The sequence below is a fragment of the Tachyglossus aculeatus genome, chromosome 2 (genome assembly GCF_015852505.1).
Source record: "Tachyglossus aculeatus isolate mTacAcu1 chromosome 2, mTacAcu1.pri, whole genome shotgun sequence".
NCBI classification, from domain to species: Eukaryota; Metazoa; Chordata; class Mammalia; order Monotremata; family Tachyglossidae; genus Tachyglossus; species Tachyglossus aculeatus.
Genome location: NC_052067.1, coordinates 43,042,673 through 43,056,115, shown reverse-complemented (window position 1 = coordinate 43,056,115; position 13,443 = coordinate 43,042,673). Strand labels below are relative to the sequence as shown.

The 13,443-nt window shown below is 43.3% G+C and overlaps 1 protein-coding gene and 2 non-coding genes across 16 annotated transcripts in view; 2 read left to right on the top strand and 1 right to left on the bottom strand.

Annotated features, from left to right (window-relative positions):
* The window catches only part of ARPP21 (cAMP regulated phosphoprotein 21), a 177,744-nt gene that overhangs the window by 24,936 nt on the left and 139,365 nt on the right, over positions 1-13,443 (bottom strand). The window lies entirely within an intron of this gene.
* LOC119924718 lies at positions 7,989-8,127 on the top strand. The gene has a single exon (XR_005449414.1). It is a non-coding gene; the product is annotated as a small nucleolar RNA SNORA7 (small nucleolar RNA).
* LOC119924759 lies at positions 11,402-11,539 on the top strand. Its single transcript, XR_005449455.1, has one exon. It is a non-coding gene; the product is annotated as a small nucleolar RNA SNORA7 (small nucleolar RNA).

Sequence of the window (13,443 nt, the reverse complement as noted above, 5' to 3'; positions counted from 1 at the left end):
TGGCAAGTGGTCTAGTAAATATTTAGTAATATTTTAGGCAAAACCCAGATGTACGCTGGAGCTGAACTGTCCACATCATCGCTCTGGCTTGAAATAATCTCAAGCATTCTCAGAATTGTAGTCTTAATTCCCCTGCATCTCCTGGGTTCGGAGCAGATCTGGAGTCACTCCAGCGCCAGCATGGGGCTCATGTCACAAACATCAATCAATTAGTCAGTGGTATTTATTGAGCACTTATTCTGAAAAGAGCAGTGTACTGAACACTTGGGAAAGTACAATGCAACAGAGTTGGTAAAACATAACTCGTGCCCACAAGGAGCTTATGATCCACTCCAAGAACATTTTTCCAGGTACTTCAGAATCAGTCAATTGTATTTATTCAGCTCTTACTGTGTGCTACAGAGCACTGTACTAAGCACTTAGAGCAGTACAACAGAGTTTATAAGACACAATCTCTGCCCATAAGGAGCTTATTACGGTCTACATATCCAAGAATATTCTTCCAGCTACTTCGGAAACAATTAAACGTAATTTTTCAGCACTTACTATGTGCAGAGCACTGTACTAAGTGTCTGGGAGAGTACAATAGAACAATATCGAACTTCAGTAATAGGGAGACATTTTCTTCCGTCTCCTGCCCCTTTTTTCCAGGAGATTGAGTCAACCACCCGAACACAGAGGTTTCAAGAGGAAATTCAATACAACAGTTGTGATCATTGGCCCGTGGTGCTATGGACAATATAGCTCGGGAGGACTGTCAGCAGGGCGGTTTCCTGAGTATCCCTTGTTTCCATCTTAAAAGATAAAAACATGAGGTGCTTCCTAATTTCATTTTAGGTAATGGGTTATGATGCATTGCAACTTAAACAAATAAAAGTCTTAGAGAACACTGGTTCTATAAAGCATGAAGATAACTTATTGTTCTGGCAAATGATGAAACTGCTCACAGTGACAGCTGTGATTTATTGAAGCAATTCAAATACACTTGGAAAGTATATTAGCTTTGCCTCTGCCCACAAAGGGCGCTTTTTAGCAGGATAGGACATGCCAATGATAAATTACACACCAGACCCAAGCAAAGGCAATTGGCTCATAAGATTCCCTGAGGCCTAGGATTACTGCCATAATCTGTTTTTCATGATAATATCTCACATACAATGGCACCCAGGGCACTTGGAGAAACAAATTAGTGACATATTTTTGTTATTTTGGGATTATTATAATAATAATAATAAAAATGCCTTCCCTGTTCCTGAGGCTGAGGCAGTTTTTGGTTTTTCCACTAAGCGAACACCTCTTTTGTCTGTCCAGCCCCAACACTTTGATTCCCAAGGATTATCCAGTAGGCTAAGGAATGTAACATGGCAGAGAAGATCCCTGGCTGGGTTGGAAGTCAAATCTGGGGAATCTGTGTTGCCCATTCTTTGTCTTTCTAGACTGTGGGCATGGAACGTGTCTTGTTATATTGTACTCTCCCAAGCGCTTAGAACGGCGCTCGGTACACAGTAAGTGCTCGATAAATACAATTGAATGAATGAATACATGAATCATAGAGTTCAGCTTTCATTCTAGGAAGTAGGAAAGACTTTCTGAACAGAGAGAAGTGGTTAATTACAAGTACACTGTTGCTTTGGTTTTTTTAAGTAGCCTTGCCTGTGTTCATTTCAATAATTAATAATAATAATAATGATGATGATGATAAGGATGGTTAAGCACTTAGTCTGTGCCAAGTACTGTACTAAGTACCCAAGTAGATACACAATAACCCATTCAGGCACAATCCCTGTCCCACAAGGGGTTCACAGTCTAAATGGGAGGGAGAAGAGATGTTGAATCCCAATTTGACAGATGAGGTAACTGAAGCCCAGAGAAATGATTTGCCCAAGGTCAAACAGCTAGCAAGTGGCAAAGTGGGAATTAGAACCTTTATTAGAACGTTTACACCTTAACTCAGACTCATTTTCAGAGCTTTTCAGAGCAATCCCACTGATGTGGAAATATATTGAGAGCTTACTATGTGCAAAGCACTGTACTAAGCACTTGGGAGAATACAATACAACAGAATTAGCATGTTCCCAGCCCAAAATTAGGTTCAGACCTAGGTAGAGGTGGTTTAAAAAGTCTATGAGAAATGGACCCTCCATTCAACTCCATCGGGTCAGATAGATTGCTCAGTGGAGTGCCTCAGAGTCTGTCTCTGTTTTTGATTCTGTTTCATAGGCCCCCAACTTTCCCCCAGGAAGAGGAATCCCTTTCCTGATTGCCACATGGCAAACTGGTCTATCTGCTGCTATTTTCTCCAAGCCATCCACATCACTAAAGCCTTAAAGCCTTTTTTGCTTTAATGGTATTATTGCCATTGATTGATTGTTTAAATGCTTACTGTTTGCCAGGCCCTGTAAGCACGGGGTGGATACAAGGTAACCAGGTTAGATACAGTCCCTGTCACATGGGGTTTACAGTCCTAATCCCCATTTTGCAGTTGAGGTAACTGAGGTACAGAGAAGTTAAGTGACTTGCCCAAAGTCACCAGCAGACAAGTGGTGGAGTCAGCATTAGAACCCAGGTCCTTCTGACTCTCAAGTCTGTGTTCTTTCCATTAGGCCATGCAGCTTCTTTTCTGCCTTGGTTCTGTTCTTCCTGAGTGCATATCCCATACCCATCCTCAACACTTTTGATGCTGTCTTTATTCAGTTGCATATCTGATTCTATTGTATTAACTATTCTCGTTGCAAATAATGTTATGTCTGTCTCACCCAATATGCGCTTAGTACAGTTCTCTGTGGAAAGTAAGTGTTCAATAAACAATTCCCTAGTAAAAGAAAATGTAAACTTAAGGAAAACCTGCTCATCTTTCACATCAATCAATCATCTTCACTGAGTGCTTTACTGTATGCAGAACACTGTACTAAGAGCTTGGGAGAGTACAATATAATGGAGTTGTTAGACACATTAAAGATATATCACAGAGGATACGTTGGATTTGTTAAACTGCATGTGTTTCATACAGAGAGGAAGCAAATAAGACATATTTACATTGGTGAGTTGTAGCTAACAAAATGTTGGTGTTGGTAAATATGCTCTTTATTGGAAGTGAATGTTTTGATTGCTACAGCAGAGCAAGTGTTTGATTTTCAGACATTAAGAAAATCAAATCATTGCACAAATCTTACACATTCTCAATGCCCCTCAGGTTCAGGTTGACCCTCAACCAATTGGTGGGCAACTCTGTACAACCACAACCCACAGAGTCTTGCGGGTAACCTGGGACCTGGACAAGATTCATGAAAAAAAAAAAATCTCACAATGAACTTCCAAACCTTGGGAGCCCCCAGAGCTTGTTCTCTAGGGGTGTAATGTTACAAACCTCCATGTCAATCTTAGTGTTATACTGAAGCAGTCTTCCAGGAATCAAACCTTTTAAACAACATTTGTTAAGCACTTACTATATGCCAAGCACTGTACTATGTGCTAGGGAAAATATAAGATAATCAGGTTGGACACAGTGCCTGTCTGACATAGGGCTCACAGTCTAAGTAGGAGGGAGGACAGGTAATGAATCCCTGTTTTACAGTTGAGGTAACTGAGGCACAGAGAAGTGCTCACAGCAGATGAGTGGAGGGGCTACGATTAGAATCCATGTCCTCTGATTCCCAGGCCTGGCCTCTTTCCACTGGGCCATACTACTTTACCATTTACCCTTCCTGGTTAACAGTGTTTTTTGGCAGGATTAGAATCCAATCCCTCTAACTGATCAACAAATGGAATGGCACCATATAGATGCCTCCTTTTTTTTTTGCCAGATCTGAGGTGGTGAGTCAGAACCTAGGGAACCAGCAAAGATATCTTCAAAATATCTTCCCTGGAAAAATACTCATGCAGGTTGATAGCTTGACGCATAAAACTTTTCCCGAATCTCACAGTGCTTGGCTGGTTCAAATCACCTTTGAGGGATGGCTTGGGCTTGATTTTTCCCAGTAACAAAAGTCCCTCTGTAAAACTGACATGGAAGGGTGTTGGTTCATTTGAGTTTCTATGATCTCCTGTAGGCAACTCCATACATTTTCTTTAGTGAACAGCTGTGACATCTGCGCTTTCCATGTGGGGAAGTTAGTCGGAAAAATGTCTGCCCTGGAATTCCAAGACTTCAGCCTCCTATTAGGCACTTGCTGTGTAGCCCTTAAGCACTTTGATACTCACCTTAGTCCCTCAATCCTTATGTAAAAATTGAGAAGCAGCAGGGACTAGTGGAAAGAACACAGGCCTGGGAGCCAGAGGACCTGGGTTCTAATTCTACCTCTGCCTATTTCCTGCTATGTGACCCTGGGCAAGTCACTTAACTTCTCTGTGCCTTGGTTCTCCTGTTCTCCCTCCTTCTTAGACTGTGAGCTGCATGCTGGACAGGGACTGTGTCCAACCTAATTACTTGTAGCTACCCCAGCTCTTAGAACAGTGTTTGACATGTAGTAAGTGCTTAACAAAAAGCATAAAAAAATATTATCCTCAACTATTTCTCTTATTCCTAAAATATTTTAATGTCTGTTTCACCATGTAGATTGTAAGCATCTCATGGTCAGGGATTTTGCCTAGCAAGTCTGTTATAATGTCCTCTCTCAAACACATGGCACAGTGCTCTGCATATTATAAGCACTCAATGTTACAGGCTTGCGAGATAGGGAGGATAGTGGTGTTGTCAACAGTGATGGGAAAGATAAGGGGAAGATAGAGTTTGGGTGCAAAGATAAGGAGCTCTCTTTTGGATGTGTTTAGTTAGAGGTTTTGGCAAAATGTCCAGGTAGCGATGTCCCAAAGTCAGGAGGAAATGTGGAACTGCAGAGGAGGAGAGAATTCAGGGCTGGACAGGTAGATTTGGGAATCATTTGCGTAGAGATGCTAGTTGAAGCTGTGGGAGTAACTGAGTTCTCCAAGTGGCTGTAGATAGAGAAGAAGAAGAAGAGAAGATTCAGAACTGAGTTCTGAAGGACTCCCACAGTTAGAGGGTAGAGGAGGAGCCCGTGAATGAGACAGAAAAGGAGCAGTCAGAGAAAAAGAAGGACATCCAGAAGAGGAGAGTCAATGAAGCCAGGGTTGGATAATGTTTCCAGGTGAAGGGGCTGGTCCACCATGTTGAAGGCAGCTGAGAGGTCGAGGAAGATTTGGATGGAGTAGAAACCATTGGATCTGGTAGGAAGGAGATCATGGGTGAGGGCAGTTTTGGTGGAATAAAGGAACAGAAGTCAGACTGGAGAGGGTCAAAAAGAGAACTGGAGAAGCAAAAGTAGAAGCAGCCGGTATAGACAACTCTCTCAAGGGGTTTGGAGAGGAGGGAAATGGGGCATGACAGAATGGAAGCGTTCAAGAAAAAAAACCCTACAACTAGAATACACAGTCTGGACCTGAGTCAGCCTTCCTCAGCAGGAATCTGAATACGGAGTCCAGCCCTGAATTTCTTCTTTAAAGCAAGGAGAAAACGAGCTGATTGACTGTGACACATCCCCTTCGGTGGCATAACTGCCTTCCGAGTTGTGAACAAGTTTTGCTCAAGGCTAAACTACTTCTCCCACACTCCCCGCTGTTTGACCGATGAATGATGCTGCTTTTCCATTTACCCTAGGCTCCTGACGCATTCCACCTCCCTCTCGGCACCCAGCATTTCAGCATTAAGAAAAACAAGGAAACCTCGGAAGATGAAACAGGTTTTGCTTTCTTCTGCAGTTCAGATTAGTCAGACAACCCCGGGAAACTGGACTATCTCAATGATAGTTGGGTGTGGGGGTGTGGGGGTGTATGTGTGCACGTGTGTCAATAGCTACCCTTAATAATCAACAGTGATTTCTATAACAATGCTACACTATGTTTGTATGTTGTCTTGACTGGTAAGGCCGATGTGTGTTCAACAATCCATTTTTTTTTAAATGGTAGTTGTTTAGCACTCACTACGTGCCAGGTGATGAACTAATCGCTGTGCTAACAGAAGCTAATCAAGATGGTTACAGTCCATGTCCCACATGGGGCTCACAGTAAAATCCCCAGTTTACAAATGAATGAACTGAGGTACAGAGAAGTTAAGCAGCTTGCCCAAGGTCAAACAGCAGAGAAGTGGCTGAACTGGGATTAGAACCTAGGTCCTTCTGGTTCCCAGGCCCACCCGGGCTCAATCTATTAGGCCACATCACTTTTCAGTGAGGTGTGGCCAACGATCCTTTTTTTTTTATGGTTTTTGTTAAATAGTTACTACGTGCCAGGCAATGTACTAAGCTCTGGGTAGATACAAGATATTCAAGTTGGACACAGTCCATGTCCCAGAGAACCAGAGAAGCAGCATGGCCTAGTGGAAAGAGCAAGAGCCTAGGAGTCAGAGGACCTGGGTTTTATTCTTGACTCTGCCTCATCTGCTGTGTGGCTTTGAGCATGTTACTTTACTTCTCTGTGCCTCAGTTACCTCATCTGTAAAATGGGGATTAAAACTGTGATCTCTATGTAGGACAAGGACTGTATCCAACCCTATTACCATGTATCTACCCCAGTGCTTGGTACAGTGTACAGTGCCTGGCATTCATTCAATCATATTTATTGAGCGCTTACCATGTGCAGAGCACTGTACTAAGCACTTGGGAAGTACAAGTCGGCAACATGTAGGGACAGTCCCTATCCAACAACGGGCAAACAGTCTACATAGTAAGCACTTAAAAAACACAATTAAAAAAAAAAACACGTGGAGCCAGCCATCCTACTGGCATGTGCCATTGGCCAAGATGCATGGAGGATTTGACTAATAAGATCAATATAAATGGAGATCTGATCATTCTATTCTTCAATCAGAAAACACTATGATGGAAAAATTCACACTTGATGCCTGATACTCATACATAGAGCATTCTCGGTGGAAACTTGGGGCAAAACAGAAATTGCTTCCGAGATTTTCCTGACTGATTAGTTGGCTGGTTGTTTACATTCTGAGAATACTGCTCTACTGTCAGTTGGAATGCTGTACTACTACTACTACTACTACTACTACTACTACTACTACTACTACTACTACTAGTTAAGTGCTCACTATGTGCCAGACACTGTACATTGGCATTATCCTCTACTCATCTCTCTCATTCAACCCACATATACAGTCTGTCACCGAATCCTGTTTGTTCTAAATCCTTCCTTTCCTCCCAACCTGAACACTGATACTGGGAAAGGGGAGAGGAGAATAGCATGGTCATAATAATGATTATCATATTTGTTCAGCACTTACTGTGTGCCAGGCACTGTACTAAGCGCTGGGATGGATACAAGCAAGTTGGGTTGGAACAGTGCCTGTTCCACATGGAGCTCACTTTCTCAAACTCATTTTATGGATGAGGTAACAAAGGCTCTGAGAAATAGAGTGATTTGACCAAGGCCACACAACAGACAAGTGACAGAGCTGGGATTAGAACCCATGACTTTCTGACTCCCAGGCATGCTCGATCCACTACACCATGCTGCTCATCAGCTGAAAGAGAGGCATAATCACAGAGTAACTATTCCAGCCACAATCTCACTGGAGAAAGGATATGTCTCCAGGGCTCCACCTCCACCTCTTTCCACCCATATACTCCCAACCCTCTTATCTCATCTATACCTACTTCTGCTAATCTATTAATCCATCAGTGGTATTTATTGAGCACTCTACTAAGCACCTGGGAGAGTATAATCCCTTGTCCTCAAGGAATCTGCAACCTAATGGTGGAGGCAGATATGAAAATAAATTACAGGTAAGGGAAATCAGTCAATCAGTGATATTTACTGAGCTCTTACTTTGTGTAGAACACTGTACTAAGTGCTTGGGAGAATACAATGTAAGAGTTGATAGCCACTTTCCCTGCCCAGAAGGGGCTTGCCATCTGGATTCAGAGAGTATCTAAGTGCTTGGGGGTGGAGAGGAAGGGGAGGAAGTAGAGAAGGAAAATAGGGAGAGAGGAGAAGTTAATAATAGTTGTACTTGTTAAGACCCCCTCTCAGGGTTGCATCTGGAGAGTACTCCAGTACTCTACCAGTCTCAGGAATGGGAGGGAGAGTCAAGCAGAGGCCTACCCATTCCATTCCTAGCTTGGCCAGTGGCTAGCAAGTGGAAGGCAATCTGCTACAAGTCAAAACTCACCTGTGCTGGGCAGCACAGTCTCAAAATCAAGAGACTCAAGTTTACTGCACGTAAGGCGGCAATGGTAAATCACTTCCGTATTTTTACCAAGGAAACTCTGTGGATCCACTACCAGAATGACTGCAGATGGAGAGTGGGGCGTTCTGGGAGAGATGTGTCCGTGATGTTGCTATGGGTCGGAAATGACTTGATGGCATAAGACAAGACAAGACTTGTTAAGTGCTTGCTATGTGCCAAGCACTGCTCTAAAGCACCGGTATAGATACAAGTTAATTGGTTTGGACACAGTCCTTGTCCCATTAATCCTCATTTTACAGATGTGGTAACTGAAGCCCAGAGAAGTAAAGTGGTTTGCCCAAGATCACACACCCAACATGTGTGACTTCTAGACTGTGGGCCCATTGTTGGGTAGGGACTGTCTCTGCATGTTGCCTACTTGTATTTCCCAAGCGCTTAGTGCAGTGCTCTGCACACAGTAAGTGCTCAATAAATACAATTGAATAAATGAATGTGGCAGAGCTGGGATTAGAATTCAGAACCTTTTGACTCCCAGGGCCATGCTCTATTGACTAAGCCATGTTGCTTCTCTCTCTCTCTCTGTCACCAAGGCTTCCTGTCAGCCAGGGGAATGCGAATGAGGGGTGAGATGGGCCTTCTCCTGCCCAAACATCAGTCTGCCCAGGCCTATTTTGGTGCCAACCTCCCTCTGCTGCTATAGAAAATGGACCCACCCTTTCACATATCATTGTACACACTGCCCGGACCAGGGAGGAGCAGCTATTTTGGTGCATCCTTTCCCCTGTGATGGTTACCAGGGAAACGACCCCCTCCGTGCCGGCACTGGTCCAGGGGCTGCTCCGCAAAGGCACCAACTCCTGGCAAGTGCATTTCACGGCACATCAGAGTGAACAAAGGGAAATGGGAGACAGCAAAATCTCTTGGCAGAAGAAAGAACAACAGCTGAGCCTCCTGCTCGGAAGGGAGAGGAAAGCGGCTGTTTGTGTTCATTTTACGCACACACACACACTCACACCCAGTGTGGCTTGGAAGGCAGAAGGACCTGGGTTATAATCCCGGCTCTGCCACTTGTCTCCTGTATGACCTTGGGCAAGTGTCTTCACTTATCTATGCTTCTGTTACCTCATCTAAGCAGCAGAGAAGCAGCATGGCTCAGTGGAAAGAGCATGGTCTTGGGAGTCAGAGGTCATGGGTTCAAAACCCGACTCTGCCACTTAGCTGTATGACTTTGGGCAAGTCACTTCTCTGTGCCTCAGTTACCTCATCTGTAAAATGGGGATTAAGGCTGTGAGCCCCCCTTGGGACAACCTGATCACCCTGTATCCTCCCCAATGCTTAGGACAGTGCTCTGCACATAGTAAGAGCTTTAGAAATGCATCATTATTATTATTATCTAAGAAAATAGGCATTAAGACTGTGAGCCCCACTTGGGACAGGGACTGTATCCATCCCACTTTGCTTGTATCCAACCCAGCACTTAGTACAGTGCCTGGCACATAGTAAGTGATTGACAAGTACCACAATTATTATTATTATTACACACACACACACACACACTCACACACAGACAGGCACAGGTAGCTATGCCACTCCCCTTCTGTGAGCAAAAATAAGTCAAAAAGAGTATTTTCAGTCAGAACTCTTTGAATCAAAATCAAGACCTAAATGTCCGTTTTAGAGGTCTTCCCCTATTCCCACCCTGTGTCCTAATGGGCAGGAGGAAGAGCCTTTTGACAAAGAGAAGCAGCATGGCCTAGTGGATAGAGCATGGGCCTGGGAGTCCTAAGTCACTTAACTTCTCTGGGCCTCAGTTACCTCATCTGGAAAATGGGGATTCAATACCAGTCCTCCCTTCTACTTAGACTGTGAGCTTCATGTGAGACAGTGACTGTGTCTGACCTTCCCCAGCGCTGAGAACGGTATTTGACCAACAGTAAGCACTTAACAAAGGCTACTATTATTATTATTATTATTATTATTATTATTATTATTATTATTATATACTTGTTCTTCCTCCTGCTCCCACGATGTGTCTAGAATTACCCTCCGTCTGTCTCCCCCCATTAGACTGCAACCTCCTTGCAGTCAGTCATATTAATTGAGCACTTATTGTGTGCATAGCACTGTACAAAACACTAGGGAGAGTACAATGTAATGGAATACTATCCCCAGCCCACAGCAAACCCATAATGTTCCCTGCCCACAACAAGCTTACAGTCTAGGTAGGGAGACAATACACATTTCCTCTTTCTCTTTCTCCTTCCATTCATTCATGTATTCATTCATTCAGTCATATTTATTGAGCACTTACTGTGTGCAAAGCACTGTACTAAGCACTTGGAAGAGTACAATAAAAGAACAGACACATTCCTGCCCATAACAAGCTCACAATCTAGAGGGTGACTCACAGTCCGCTCTGCACAAGGTAAACCCAGACCTCTATAATCTTAGTCCAGTCAATCCATGAGTAGCATTTATGGAGGCCCTGATTATTAATCGATTGATTGATCGATTGGGAAGGCCTCTTCTCCACCTCCTCCAACTGAGATCATGCAATGCTGGTGACATTTAGGCCACTGTCTCAATCGGTGAGGTTATGAGAGCTGGTGAGGCATCCCAAGTATAAACTCATCCCACTCGAGGGGAAACTGCCAAATTAAAAAGACTAAAAAAATGGAGACAAATTTTCTGGGGACAGTGTCAATGCTAGAACAAGCTGGGCAGTTGCCAATCAATCAATCATATTTATTGAGCACTTACTGTGTAGAGAGCACTGTACTAAGTGGTTGGGAGAGAACAATAGAGCAATATAACAGAGTTGGCAATCACTTCCCTTCCCATAATGAGCTACAATCCTCATTACAGTCCTGTTATAGCTCTGCAAATGGAAGCATGGGCCAAAGAGAACCTTGTTTTTGCCCACTGAAGGTTGGATTGAGATTGTAAACTGGTAGAGGGGAAGTAGCATGGCCTAGTGGAAAGAGCATGGTTCATGGAGACGGAGGACCTGGGGTTTTTCAAATGGTATTTGTTAATCACTTACTATGAGTCAAATAACTGTTCTCAGCACAGGAGAAGTGCCAGTTAATTAGCACAGTCACAGTTCTTATCACGTCTCTACCACTGCCTGTTGTGTGTCCTTAACTTCTCTGTGCTTCAGTTTCCTCACCTGCAAAATGGGGTTTCTGTGCCTTTTTTCTCTCCTACTTATGCTGTGAGCCCCAGGCAGGTTCTACCCTAGCACTTCTCCTCTCAGGGTCGCACCTGGGGAGTTGCCAGTACTCTACCAGTCTGGACTATGGGAGGGAGAATCAAGCAGAGACCTACCCATTCCATTCCTAGCTTGGTCAGTGGCTAGCGAGTGGAAGGCAATCTGCTACAAGTCAAAATCCACGTGAGCTGGGCAGCAGCGGCGTGGGAGAGAGTCGAGGGCAGAGACTCAAGTTTACTGCATGGAAGGAGGCAGTGATAAACCACTTCTGTATTTTTACCAAGAAAACTCTATGAATACAGTACGGAAGAATTGCAGATGGATGTGGTGTGTTCTGGGAGAGATGCGTCCATGGCATCGCTATGGGTCAGAGACCACTCGACAGCAGAAGACAAGAACCTGGCACTTAATAAAGTGCTTGGCATCTAGTAAGTGCTTAACAAATATTATTATCGTTATTATTAGTGGGGGGAAGGATGGATAAGTTGAGATATCTCCTCCTGATGACACAGCGGTAGGGTGTGTCAGGAAGGGGATGATTCTAGGTAATGGGAGGGAGAAAGAGCCTGGGGAACAGGTAGGAGATGAAAGGGAACAGGAGGAGAGATTTATCGTGAAGAGTGTATGAGTTTAGTAATAATTGTGGTATTTGTTAAGCGTTTACTGTGCCCTGCACTGTTCTAAGCACTAGGGTAGATGCAAGATAATCAGGTTTTACACAGTCCCTGCCCCACAGGGGGCTCACAGCCTTAACCCCCATTTTACAGATGAGATAACTGAGGCTCAGAGAAGTTAAGTGACTTTTCCAAGGTCACCCAGATACATTTGGCTGAGCAGGGAATTAGAACACATGTCCTCTGACTCCCAAGCCCGGGCTTTTTCCACTAGACCATGCTGCTACTTGATCATGTGAGTATCAGTGAAGCTGAAAGACTGGAGGACAAGGCAGTTCAAGAGAGAAATGAGAAGCTGAGAGAAAAAAAGGAAATACTAAGAAACCATTCCAGTAAACACAATCTACTCCTGAATATCTCTCTTTCTTTAGTTTCCCTTTTGGTAAATGGAATAATTAGGCTAATTAGTGAAAGAAAAGCAGGATCATTTCCATAGAAACCTTTGCAACCTGAAATTTTCAAAACAGAGCATTCTACAGGGCTGATTCACGTGGCTCCCCTGATGTTAGCAGAAATCATGCAATTAAATCCTCCTGTAACTCTTTGATAATTCTCCCCTTCACACTTTGCTGAGAAATAATGTGGACACCTAAAGTGCAAAGCAGTCCCCTCAATGCAGTCAACTGTAACCACTCCAAAATTGCCTTCCTGAATGATGGTGGCTTATTATATTCTTCTTAACGAGGAATGGATGTCTTAATCTGGTTTAAAGGACAATGAAAATATGAACCAATCTGTCATCAACTTTCAAATCTCCTCAGATGCCTAATGAAGTTGGAGTAATACAATCGCTCCCTGTAACCCTTGCTGGCAAACCAAATGCTTTTTTTACACCCAATGCTTCAAGTAGAAAAGAAGGAGGGAAAGGACATTGAAAGATAAAAACCTTTCAATTACCCCGACATCTAACTGCTTATATGCAAGGTAAAAATGCAGAATTTCATTGTCAGTTTGACTCAATTGTTCTGGTTATATAAATTTATAGACTCTATTAAGGTAGATCTTGCCCTTTCCAAAAAGTGTTTTGGAACAACATCAAATAGGCAATAACCTTTTTTTCTTACTAGAAGAGGTAAATGCTAACAATGCACTAGTACAATGGAAATATCACCCTCCATGGAGACAAATAGTTCTGCTGCTAGATTATTCCTGCATATCTATCAAGAAAGGAATTGTTGCTTGAATAGTTTTCAAAAATCTATCTGTCACGTATAATTATGTCTTTTTGACAGAGGTGCCATTGTAGGCATTCAATTGTTACGCATTGAGAAAAATGCTAAGATGATTAAAAAGGGAAAAGATAATACGTGCATAAGAGATGTAGGCAGATCTGAATGGGAAGTGGTTATTTCTGACAATCGGAATACTTTCAAAAATGGACTCCAAGTTCTGAAATGGCTCAT